Below are 13,727 nucleotides of genomic sequence, written 5' to 3'. Positions count from 1 at the left end.
ATACATGTAGTAGCAGTAGCACAATATTATGAGACACCGGTATGTACATAAGTATTACTTTCACTCTCTAAATAAGTGATCTCCCTTTGCTAGCATACCGTATCATCAGCTTTTAATATTTAGATAACTTTTTCATCGTCACCTATCCTATCGCATTTGTAAAGTTTGTCATTTTAATTGCAAAAGTTATTTTTTCATTTGTCAGACTTACAGTATTGAGTTGACCCCTTATTGACCCTGTAAGAATTTCGTATTAAATTTGTGTATTACATGTATAAGTAAGTGTAGAGACTTATCATTTTTATATGGGTTATAATATGAAGGAAGGGGTCTTTCTTTCTTAATGTATTATAATGCATCAAATACAATGTAGGGCATGACCCTATGGGATTAATCTGACCCCATGAAACAGGAAAATACAAAATATCTTCTTATGTCATTATAATGCATCAAATGCTGTAAAGTACATGACCCCAGGTGTTGTCTTTAACCCCCCCCCCCCTTATGAAATAGGAAATGATGATACACTGTATATTTTGATAACTTTTGAGATCCTCATCCCTAAACCATATAATTTTATTCTTGCTCTTTGTGTCATTGCGCATCAAATTGTATATATAGATTATGCCCCCTTGGAAACACCCTGACATTCTAGAACTAGAAAAAAAAAATATTTTATCTTATTCATATGCAATGTTTGATCCATGTGGGTAATTCCTAGCCGATGACACTGCTTTGTTTAGGAGACTTAACAATTGCCCCAAATAGGCGAATACACATGCAAATAACATTTTGTTTATAAATCTCAAAAAATTAAATTAAGCAATTTCAAAAATGCTAATGTGCATTAGGAGAGAAAATGCAATCAAGAAATGATTTAAAATTTGCTACTGTACACATGTGAGAATGTAAGAAGACTGAATCTTTAGAACCAGGTTTCATTGGGGGGGGGGGGGGGGTGTGGTTGTGGAGTATAAATATTTATAATTTGAATCATTTATTGTTATTAATTTTAACCTGTCGGTGAATATTAGTTATTGATCCCAAGGTAGAAATATGATTTCTGATCATATCTCAATAGATAATTTGTCAATTAAGAATAACAATTTTTACCAGTTTATAAAACTTTTTATACCCCAAATTATATTTTGATTTTAATAGATCATTCAAAAATGAAGAATAGTGTAAATGTAAGGTTATTTTCATTTGAAGCATAAATAATTGCAACTTTTTTAAATTTCATTTTATCTATAGTTTGAGGAGGAATACATGCTCGGATCCAGAAAATTTTTCAGGGGGAAGGGGGGGGGGGGTACAGTTTATCTATGAGTTTGTTTGGGGGTGGGGGTTCCAAGTCAAATATTTGACAATTTTTGGATGTAATTTAAAAAAAAGTAAGCCATACTACAGTCATGAACATGAATAGTATAGAACAAAACACAAACTGATACATATATATACACATATAAATAGGAAGTATTACACAACATGGAGGATAGATCTATATCTGGGCTCTTAAACTGAATCATATATCATGTACATATATAATTGTTTCTTTGTTCAAGGCATTTCAGATGGTATGTACATGTAGGTCATGATCCGAAGTACTCTTCCTGATATTATCAAATATCATAAAAACAATAGAGATTCCCACCTTAATCCAAATATATTATTCCTCCTCTGGTCATGGTGCATCAGATCATTATGGTATATAAATCATGACCCTAAGGGGTCATCCTGACCCCCTTAGAATCAGAAATTGTCAATTATCTTTATATCATTGATGTTTGATGATCCTATCTCTATTTAATCTTTATTATTAAGTCTCCCAAATGAAATTTGGAGACTTATTGTTCTTGTACGGTTCTTATTATAACATGTATCATTATTCTTTTTCTTCTTTCTTGCTCTGAACTTGTTTCTCAGAGATGGCTGAACAGAATTAAACAAAGCCCTAGGATACAATAGGCCTGCATATCTAGTTGTGCACCCAAGTTTGATTTTTCTCATTTGGGATTTGGGGTTAGACAACCACTTTTTGGTGGGGGGGGGGGGTCAAAAGGGTGTGGGATCTAACATTGAACCTTATTGGAAGAATCATAGACTTTATTGAAAACGGACAAAGATAATAATATAGGGTTTTCATAATCGTATATTGACTGTTACTTGCAATATATAAGTTTTATTAGATCTGACCCCTGGGGTCATCCCCACCTCCCAGGAATTGGAAATTACCATATATCTCAGAAACTGTTATAATCATGACCTCTAAACCATATATATTCTTGTTCTTTATATCAAGGGGCATCAAATGTTATGTAGGTTATGGGCCCTGTGGGTGGTCCTGATCCCCCTCGAACAGCAAGTCCCTTACTATCTTCAAAACAGTTGAGATCCCCACCCTTAAACCATATATATTCTTGTTCCTTGTGTCGAGGAGCATCAAACGGTATGTAGGTCATAGACCCGGGGGGGGGGTGGTCGTGACCCCCTCGAACAGGAAGTTCACAAATATCTCAAAAACGGTTGAGATCCCCACCCCTTAACTATATATATTCTTGATCCTTTAAGGTAAAGGGCAACAGTATGTAGGTAATGGGCCTCAGGGTTAAATTTAATTTTTCATAACAGTAATGCACTATAGAACAGTCCCTATCATATCCCAAGATATGATGTGTCTATCCATTTAATCATAAGAGGAGTTCTAGGATCTATTTTTTTTTTGGAGTGGTAAACGTCAATTTTCTGCTACTATTTGACTTCCTGGATGAAATTTAATTTTTTAAAACCTTACTACCCATCTATAAAACAGTCCCTATCATATCACAAGATATGATGTGTCTATCCATTAAATCATAAGAGGAGTTCTGGGATCTATGGGTTTTTTTTGGAGTGATAAACGTCAATTATTTGCTACTATTTGACTCCCTGGATGAAATCTAAATTTTTAAAACCTTATTGCACATCTATAGGACAGCCCCAATTATATCCCAAGAGATGATGTAGCTACTCCAAAAGTTGTAAGAGGAGTTCTGGGAACCATACTTTTTTTGCAAAAAAAACGTCATTTTTTGTTGCCCAATGATCCTTGTAATAAAAAAAATTCTGGAACCAAATCTAACTCCAAGAGTTCAGTTTGCTGGTTTATAAGATGTACGAGCAGTTTGAGAATGTAAAACGTGACAGACGGACGGACGGACGGACGGACGGAACAGGGTAACAATAATATACCCGAACTTTCTTTAGAAAGTGCGGGTATAATAATAATGCTATGCTCCTAAGCAATTTGATGAATCCATATTCTTAATTCCTGGTCATAGTGAATTTGTTTCACTTTTTATAATTATTTACAGTCAAATCTATAACTTTGATGTAACTTTAATATTATAAAGCCTATGATCATCAAACTTTGTTAGATGGTATATATTGCAACTTCATTATATATATATATATATATATATATATATATATATATATATATATATATATATATATATATATATATATAAGGTCACAGTAAGCAATTTTTCACTTTTTATCATTCATTTTCCAATTCGATATCTTTACGACGTTGAGACAATGGATTGTACAGCTGATGTATCTAAGATCTTAGAAAATGATGTCCAGAAAATAAGTTTCTATGATCTTTTTACGTATTTTTTTCTATTTAAAAAAATAATAAAACCGATACAAAAACTGTTAATTAGGTAAGCTATGTTGCCAAAAGGCCTTTTGTTTTAAGTGACGTGATCAGTATGTTATAAATATACATTTCTAATAAAAACCCTGTTATTTAACACAGTTTTATTTTTTTTATCAGAAATCTACATATATATGCCCTCTATTGGTCCCCTGGCTGGTTTGGTGCCTCAGATTGATACAGAATGTGATATGGAGATAGATATGTATTCTCTATACAATCAAAATGATGGTTATACGATATACGATACGACAATCCATTGAACGATTTCAACAAGGTAAAAGGTTTCTACTTATTGATTTTTTTTAGAAACATTTCCTGTGAACAACAGATGGGCCATATTCGTCGTACTCTATTTTGCTGATCCATATTTGTTCGAAGCCGGAAAGAGAAGCAAGAATGGAACCTCCGATCCAGACGGAGTATTTTCTCTCAGGTGGGGAAATGATCTTGATTTTCATTTCATGGAGCTAATGCTGTGATTTCTTTCTGCATACCGTCGCAATACCGGGGTATATGGTTGAGCCACCAGTTAATACGGTGTTAGCGAACATATTTTTACGAATTTCAACATCACATCTCATGATATTGTTGAATGTGGTTTCATGGATACCATAAATTTCCTTTCCAAGGAAGGATGGCTGGAACATGGCCTCTATGCACCTAAATCGTTCATTGCCAATAGTTATTACCTGACCATCGGGAAGTTCATAGCTCTTCTCTAGAGATGAGGATGAAGCAGCATTTGCCATCTCTTGTTCAAAGTCCAGGGCAACGTAGCACAGTTTCTCCTTGACGTCCCTGACGATTTCCCTCTCGGTTGCCGTGGCAAAATAATATCCACGTTCTGTGAGGATTTTCATGAGGTAGTCGGTAAGATCACGTCCAGCGAGATCCAACCTCATGGTGGCGTGGGGAATATCGTAACCCCCGTAGACAGGGACTATGTAGGTACCAGCATCTCCGGAACCGAGGACAACACCGGTTGTACGACCGGTAGCGTAAAGAGACAGTACGGCCTCGTTGGCGACGTACAACGCAGGGATATTAAATTGTTCAAACATGATTTGTGTCATCTTTGCTTTGTTGGCCTTGGGGTTCTGTGGGGCTTCGGTCAGGAGAATGGGATGCTCCTCTGGAGCCACACAGAGTTCGTGGTAGAAAGTGTGATGCCAGATTTTCTCCATGTCATCCCAGTTGATGACGAAACCTTGTTCAATTGGGTGTTTCAGTTTGAGAATTTTTCTCTTGCTCCGGGTTTCGTCTCCAACATAACATTCCTGAAATTTCAAACATTGTACAGTTCAATCCAAATAAGTAAAATAATGAAATTGACGGGGAGCTATGCATAAGTTTTCGAAAATCAAATATGAGAGAGAGGAAAATTCAAAATGTGTAATTGTCGATTACAAGTAAACAAAAGCAAAGATTGCTATTTTGTTTATCTAATTATCTAATTACCATAAATTTCGCAATATAAATTCGTAGTATATATTTAAAGAAATGACACATTAGCTTTAAATGAAAAGGGACTAACTTATATTTCCTATTCCAAAATTATTCGCTTATAATTACGTAACAAATATATATGTTCTATGGGGTCAAGCGCAGCAGGAACTATTAATATCTGACACAATTGTGACATTGTCAACTAGGCTAGCTCCATCCAATAGACTTGTTCCGCCTTAAACTTTATCGCCCTATTGGAAATATTATACCCCAACACCTCAATCCCAGAGTTAGCAAAAACCCTTTTTATCTAACTTTTTTCCACATTTTTACCAACACAAGAGAAAATTTAAGTTTTTAAATAATGAGATAAACAGTGCATTTGAAAACAATTTGTATGATGCGAATATAATTACGTGGAGGTGTTGGTCTGGGATGTCATAGTATGTGAAACACAGTCGGCTTTTCTTTAGAAATTTCTTAAATAGAATTACTCATAAGAGGTAAACATAAAGTATCTTAACAATTTTGTTGATCAATTGCAAATATCAGAGGTGTGCATATTGCTAGGACTTTGATTTCTTATAATCTAAGAAATAAAAAACCAGCAGTTAAACTTAGTCATTTTATGGCAAAATATTGCATTTATGGTACCCCTATATTAGGGATGACTCCTCCAACAGTTTTCAAGATAGGGAGTTGCTTTTTAGCTCACCTGAGCTGAAAACTCAAGTGAGCTATTCTGATCACATTTTGTCCGTCGTCCGTCTGTCCGTCCGTCTGTCCGTCTGTAAACTTTTTACATTTTGAACTTCTTCTCTAAAACTGCTTATCCAATTTCAACCAAATTTGGCACAAAGCATCCTTATCGGATGGCAAATATAAATTGCAGAAATAAAAGTCCGATCTGTATTCAAAGCGGAGAAAACCTTGAAACTGTAGAAAAAGGGGGTGCATTTTTAAAAATCTTCTTCTCAAGAACTAATTAGTTCAATTCAACGTAGTTTAGCATAAATTATCCTTATGGGAAGGAAAATATAAATTGCAAAGATTAAGTGCTAATTCTGATTCAAATCTGAGTTATTGCGAAAATTATAATAAAGGAAAGGCGTGTTTCAATCAGTTTAATAGCTTCGGGTTCGGCATACGTTAAAATGGGTAGGCAAGACTTCTGAGCAAAACTATAGATCTCGTAAAATTTGATCAAGGCATTTTACTACTACACAAATTTACATTGTTACAAAATCGAACTATTAATTTCTACTTCTTTAGCGCAATGGTTGGATTAATTAATAAAGGTGTAAAATAACATGATATAATCCGACATTTTTAAGTCCGACTTAACATATATGTATAGGCGGGTAGATAGCGTCTTTTTTTTCCCGCCACAATTCAGCGAACGAACTCAAGATGTCAGCATCGAAAAAGTTGAAGCTAGAAGAGGATAAAACAACTGTATCGGGTTTCGTCCAAAACGTTTCTCCCATTCGCACGAGTAGGACGAATTCTCGGTACTTCAATGCAGTCGTTCAAACCAAAAGAAATGAGTTTAACAGAATCGCCTGTTTCGATGTTTCAAAACACTCAGTACTTGCGGATGCTAGTCGAGCATAAACCCCCCTTAAATTGTCGGATGTACAACTAGTACCGAGCAGGATTGACTCTTCAAAATCTGAAGTTTTGTTAAACTACAAAACCAAGATAGAAGTGTGTAGAACTCTGGACTTTAACTACAAAAAATCTCCAGGCAACGATGACAAGACTGGTAAAAAAGTCAAAACCATTGCAGAAGTCCAAGCCACCCCGGAACACAACAAGGTATTTATCGGATAAAACGAAGATAATTGCCCCCATATTAGCTAGTATTTTATAAAAAATTTAAAAAGTGCTTGTATTTATAATAGTTATCACGCGCGGATTCAGTTTTATTTTCAGGGGGAAAGGGGGGGGGGGGGGTTCCGAGGGTTGAATTATAGACTTTTAGGCCCCAACAAAGACGTTTAGGACCCAAGATGTTTAGGACCCAAGCTGTCTAGGCACCAATTTCAAAATGTTTCGGCACCTATTTGAATTATGTATCTCTTAAGCAGTTTTAAGAAAATAAATGCATTTTTGTTAAATTTGGAGAAAATTAATTATATAAAAATTGCGATGTCAGAGCTGCCATTATGAGATTCATGACTAGAACACAAAATTAAAGTTATATGAGGGTATGCATTTTAATTAGTATTCATATTTGATAATTGGTTTGTTGTCCATTATTGGAATTATACAAAGTTTGAATATTTAAAAAACAATCTTTTATCATTGGTTATCTTCAACCGTCTACTTGAACACAAGTGATTTATGTAATCATTCCAGCAGAAAGATATCTCGACAATTATAAAACTTCGCTGTTATAATTATGCGTATTCTAAAGGTGGGTAGCAGGTTTACCCCATAAAAAATCTCACGAAAAAACATACCCTGAAAATTTGTCATGATGTATATATGCTTCCAATCTGCATTTCCAACTTACGATTCTTATATGAAAACTAAGACTTGGTATGAATTACTACTTTAGTATTTACACTATAGACCTAAATCAAATTACCCACGACCTACCTTAACTATAGATGCAGGTGATGAATATATTTCTTAAGGATATTTTTTTAGAATATTCATGAAATTTATTTAACAGGCATGCAAAGCAAGTACACCTTAGATTCATGTTTGAGTTAATTAATTATTTTAAGTGGAAAAACTCATACATGTGTAGAATATGTGATATTTATAACAGATTTAGATAAATTATTGCTTAAAATTGCTTAAAGAACAATAGCCTCTTCATAATTTACTTCTCAAGAGTGGTGTGAAACACCCATTGTAGTACAGGTTTGGACCCCCTACCCCCTTCTACATCCATGCATAATTATAGTTGAAAGAAGCATGTTTGAAAATCATATAATTATGTTACCTTAAATTTGTAATGTTTAAAACTGCATGGTCCATTTTTTTTTATCTACTACAGTATCAAATAATATTTCATACAAAATAATTTTTGCCTATTTACATGTACACCAGCAAAATTATTAAAATCAAAAATATTTAGAATAGTTAAAAATAATTTCATTATGGCAAATGCCCAAATACAAAGAAACAAAAACAAACCAAATGTATCATGCGAATTGGAATTGTATGGATTTGTCCCCTAAATGTTTGCATTTATTCATGTTCTGCCTTAATTGTAAACAAAACATATTTTTAGAAATAATAGTAACAAAATGTGCACACTGGTTTATTTTTTAATTGCCAAAACATTATGATCTCTATTAAACGACATATATCAAATCCATATTAAAATCTTAAAAGTTTTTTAGTGTAGAGCAAAAATCATTATATGCAATAGAATTTGTTTGATAATATGTTATATATTATTATACTTCAATTATACTTCAATGTTAAATTCTGATATTTAATTAATTTAAATGTAGTTGATAATCTGTTCCGTTACCCCCAGCAACACACTTGGCGAAGGGTAATAGTATATAAATAGGGCCCGTTTGGGAGGGTAACAGTTGAAATTGACACCCCGAGAAAACCGTTGTCAACCGACGCGAAGCGGAGTTTGACACTGGTTTTCGAGGGGAGTCAATTTCAACTGTTATCCTCCCAAACAGGCACTATTTATTTTATTATACTGAATGTCTTCATTTTAGAGAAACTTTTACCGGTTTTATATACAAAGGATGTGAATTCTACTGCAAATCGTACGCGCAATATTTACGCGCATGTAACAATTCATTGTGTTACCTGTTGCCAAGTGTGTTGCTAACGCTGAGGGTAATAGAACGGATTATTAACTGCGTCTAAACCAAACAAAACGAATTGTTACATACTATAAATAAATAAATAGTGCCTGTTTAGGAAAATAAGAGTTGAAATTGACAACCCTCGAAACACACACACACACTGTGTACAAGTCAAAATATTAGGTAGACAAACTTTTTATACCAAGTTAAAATACTAGACTTGTGTCATTCTCAGAATGTTAAAAGATTTTTTTCTTTAGAATGTTATGTCATCTGCGTTTGTTTCCTTAGGTTGCTGTAGAGGTCAGAGTCTTGTCAGTGTCTCAACAAACGGTACAAGTAGTGAGGGAATCGCCCATAAAACGCCAAGAAATTACAGTTGCTGATTCTACCGCTGCAATGAAGCTCACCATTTGGGAAGATTTGGTATCCAAACTGGAAGTTGACAAAAGCTACAAGATCCTTCACTTATCCACAAGACTCTTCCAAAATGCAAAATCAATTACCTCTACAAAACAGACGACCATTTCACAGATTCCTGACATCATCAACTGTGCGCCAGCGATAGACTCTGATGTAATCACAAAGGAAGGCAAAATCACCCAAGCAGGACTTACATTTAGTTACCTGTGCGACAATTGTAAATCAAAAGTTGATTTCAGTAATCAAAAGTTTGTCAGATGCCAGTCTTGCAAACTAAAAATGACCAAAGAGTCACTGCACAGGTCCATCAGCGGAACCTTGTGTTTGTCGTCTGGATATGAAAAATACAAACTCACTATTTTTTCTTCAGTCTTGTTAACATTAGCAACGACAAACAATCTAGATTCAGATGACAGTGAGGTACTTGAAGAATATTTGCTGTCAAATTCGTTCAAAATGATAATCTCTTTCTCGCAAGACAACAAAACTGTGTTAGACATCAAACTTTTCATTCCAAACACGTGAATCAAAATGCTCATTTTGTTTTGCACAGTTTAGCTAGAACTTTTGCATTTTGATATTAATCATGTTACTTTTAACTTTACTTTGTTGTCCATATTTGTTCAACATCTTCATACATGCTCTAAAATTTGTTCAAGATGTTATTCGAACGGGACAACAGAACTTTGTTTTGCATACTATTGCTTAAACTGGATTTTAGTATTGTTCATGTTAAATTATGACATAACTTTGTTGTTCCTTATCTATCCAACAACTTCATATTTGTTGTCAAATTCACTCAATTTATCATTTACGCAGGACAGCAAAACTGTTGGACATCAAACTATTAATATAGAATCTGTAACTCAAATTGCTTTATTTGTTTTCATAATATTACAAGAACTGTCCATTTTGGTATTATTCATGTGATATTGTTTTAAATTTCTTTTTTTTTCCTTATTTGTACGGCAATTATTTTTATGTTTCATAACTCATAATTAAGTGTTCATTTTTGTTGTTCCTTATCACACATTACATCTGTTGTTCTTTTATTTTTTATATGGCAGGTAACATTTCCTATTTCATTTTTATTTATTTACATTTCTACTAATGTAAAATATACCTTTTTATATTACATGCAAGATGCATATTCAATTAATGATCAACCATATTATTCATACAGTACACAAACATGCTGATATAAAAAAAATTGCAGATTTATTTAATTTTTTTAAATGATCTCTTTAAGCCTCGAAATTAACATGACCCATTTTGATTTTTAAGTTTAACACTACTGCACTGTTGAAATGTATGAAACATTATTTTGCATGCTTTTTTATCTTATTTGTTGTAACAAAGAGCAATATATTTTAATTTTTTGTTGTTGTTGGTTTTGTTTGTCCTTATCTAGACTAGAAAAACTGTTTTTATGCAATGTGCATATTTTTGTTGGTTTTTTCCTTATTAAATTAATGGTTATTTACTATTTACTGCTTTATTTTTCTTTCAAATACATGTATATATGATTCATGGCTTTCAATAAGATCTTGTATTTTTCAAGGGTAGCGTAGTACACCTATAACTTAAATGTCTTTGTTCATTTTCTAATTTTTACTTCCTCAATTTTTCAATTGATCTAAAAAAAAGTAGACTAACTCCTTGATAATTCACTTTTTTATTGTAAATTAAAGAAATCTTTGATACAACACAAGGTTGTCTCTAAAAATTGAAGTAGAAGGAGGAAATGAAAAAGTAGAAGGGGGTCTGGGGGTCTTGCTTATAGCTACATTGTGTTTGAAATGGGAAAATAGTCATGTAATTGAGGCATTATAGGTGGGGGGATTCCCCACCTCCTGGGTTTTGGAGACAACCCTGCAACAGAAAGTTAGGGGGAGGAAGGCAATTCCTCCCTGATACTATGTGCCTGTATTCAAAATTCTGACTGAACTGTCTTTTTTTTAAACTGACAGTTACAACTTATTTGCATTTTTATTTATGTCAGCTTTTACAGTTTAGGCAAACTTCTATGGCCTAATAAGTGCATAAGCAGAGGAAGTTTTCTATATAAAGAAAATATCATATCGACATCTATATCTGTCTGAATGCAAATTTATTCTGTATTTCTAAAGTTTTGGTAGTTAATTTTAATCAACTTCTATGCAGTTAACCTGCCAAACCAAAAGTGGAACAGTATTTGGACTGAAGCACAAATCGTGATCACTGGCAAAACTTAAAAATAATTGATATATCTGTACTTATGCAATCAGAAGCATGTTCAATGTATAATTACATTGAAAATACCCTGATTTTAAATGGAACAAACATTTTACTTTTTTAGTCGTATGTATTCCTACTCCATAGTTAAATATTGTTTGTATACAATTTTTCAAAAATATTTCGATTACTAATACATGTACATCGTAAAATTTGATGGCATTTATTTTTTTCACGACATCATTTCTGGTGGGTTTATGTCTACAATAGCTCAGAAATCTTGCAGATAAAGCCTCATAATTCATATTACAATAAAAAGTGCGTAATTATTCAAATACAGCTAAGAAACCACTTGCCATGCAAAATTACATTTAAAAGTAAATTAATGATCAATAAAGCCAACTTTCCGTTAGTACTTTTGTACTTTGATTTTAAATTGGTAATTAAATAACCCCATTCTTAAGTCACCTTAGTCACTTGGATCACCTATTGTTATCTATTTTTGTCCATCTGTTGTAAACTTTTAAACATTTTTACCTTCTTCACCAAAAGCACTTCATCAATTTCATCATATAGCATGAGCAACTATTTTTATGGGTAAAAGGAGTTTATTTTGTGAATTTCATGGCCCACTGGCAATCTGCAATCATTGTTCAGGTGAGCGTTGTGGCCCATGGGCCTCTTGTTTTTTGGCAGATGAATTGTACATATATCAGAGGTGTGCATATTGCCAGGATTTTGAATTCTGATAATTCATGAAAAAGTACGATCTGTTGAACTTAGTCATATTACGACAAAATATTGCATATATAGTACCCCATATTCCTAGATAGGTAGTGTTCATCAATTCAGGGTTGACAAATAAATATTGATGCTGTTCACATAAAAGAAAACACGGTTTACTGTAACATTGACAGATTTTGTCTTGTTTTATTTTCTTATCATTAGATAAAAAAATGCATCAAATAACTTATCTTATAATGCATTATCCTAGGCCTCAATGTATCATAGATATAAAAGAATGGAAAATAATTTTAGATAAATATCAGAAATGAAAGAAGGACACTACGACCTTGATATAAGGATATGAAGGTATGAAGATGCCTACATAGTACATGTAATTTCAAAAGTTGTAGAATTGCAGTTTTTGAGAAGAAAAGAATGTGGGGGAATAAGCCGAGGCAAAAAACCACTTAGGTTCATTAGAAAAAATATTTTATTTCTAGCAAATTTCACTTTCGTTACATTTATTAAACATATGTGATCATATACATTCAGTGTTGCCATAACCCACAAAAAGTAACTTCACATTTAATTGATATTAAGACAACAACATAGTTATATGCTAATTTGGCAACAAAATGATATAGAAATCGGATGTTCGAATTATAATTTTTCATAGAGTGGGTCATCGTACCATTTTTTAAAGAACGAATATTGTTAACACATATTAACGTCTATCTTTTTCAATTTTCCATAAAATGGTACGAAAACCCACTCTATGGTTAAAAGTAAGTTTTCTTCTTTTAATTTTTAAGATTGTGCTTTAATTGATTAAGTCCAGTCGTTTGCGTAAAACTGATAACAATAGAATCAGCTACTGTTGATTCCTTATTTTACGCGAGTACTTAATTCCGCGATTCAACGGTTTACCATCAAATCGCGAGAACATAAAATCGCGAATGCCGAAATTTTATCATTGTTTCATGTAGTTTACATATGTCTAAAAATTAAAAGGGAGATTTTAAAATTCGCGAGACGGGCTTCTCGCGATTTTACGCGGATATTAATTCCTCGCGTTTCATTAGGAATTTACAGTATATTATAGCATCTAAACAAGTGAATCGGTGGTGTAGTGATAAGCGAGGAGTTCTTTAAACAAATGTAACTGTAAAAGTGGGTGTTCGAATCGTACGCTTTATGGGGTTTTTTTTTGTTTACATTGTTAGAATGTAATTTTCTTTTTTTACTTAATAATATACATTTTTAAAATGTAATTTTCCTTTTTTTTCTTTCTGAATAATAAAAATTTGCTTATAATAACTTGAAACTATTTGATATGCGTTTTCTACTACTTTTATAAAATATAAAATGTATGTTATTCTCTTTGAGATTGCACGATTTCATAGTGATTGTTGTGCATGCAAGAA

General features: G+C 33.0%; 2 pseudogenes; one reads left to right on the top strand and one right to left on the bottom strand.

Moving 5' to 3' along the window:
* Positions 1-3,630: 3,630 nt before the first annotated feature.
* Positions 3,631-4,977, bottom strand: LOC128165503 (actin, cytoplasmic 1-like; annotated as a pseudogene).
* Positions 4,978-6,522: 1,545 nt separating this feature from the next.
* LOC128165495 (uncharacterized) lies at positions 6,523-11,245 on the top strand (annotated as a pseudogene).
* The last annotated feature ends 2,482 nt before the right edge of the window (positions 11,246-13,727 follow it).

The sequence above is a fragment of the Crassostrea angulata genome, chromosome 10 (assembly GCF_025612915.1).
Source record: "Crassostrea angulata isolate pt1a10 chromosome 10, ASM2561291v2, whole genome shotgun sequence".
Classification (NCBI taxonomy): Eukaryota; Metazoa; Mollusca; class Bivalvia; order Ostreida; family Ostreidae; genus Magallana; species Magallana angulata.
This window is presented reverse-complemented; position numbering and strand designations above follow the sequence as displayed.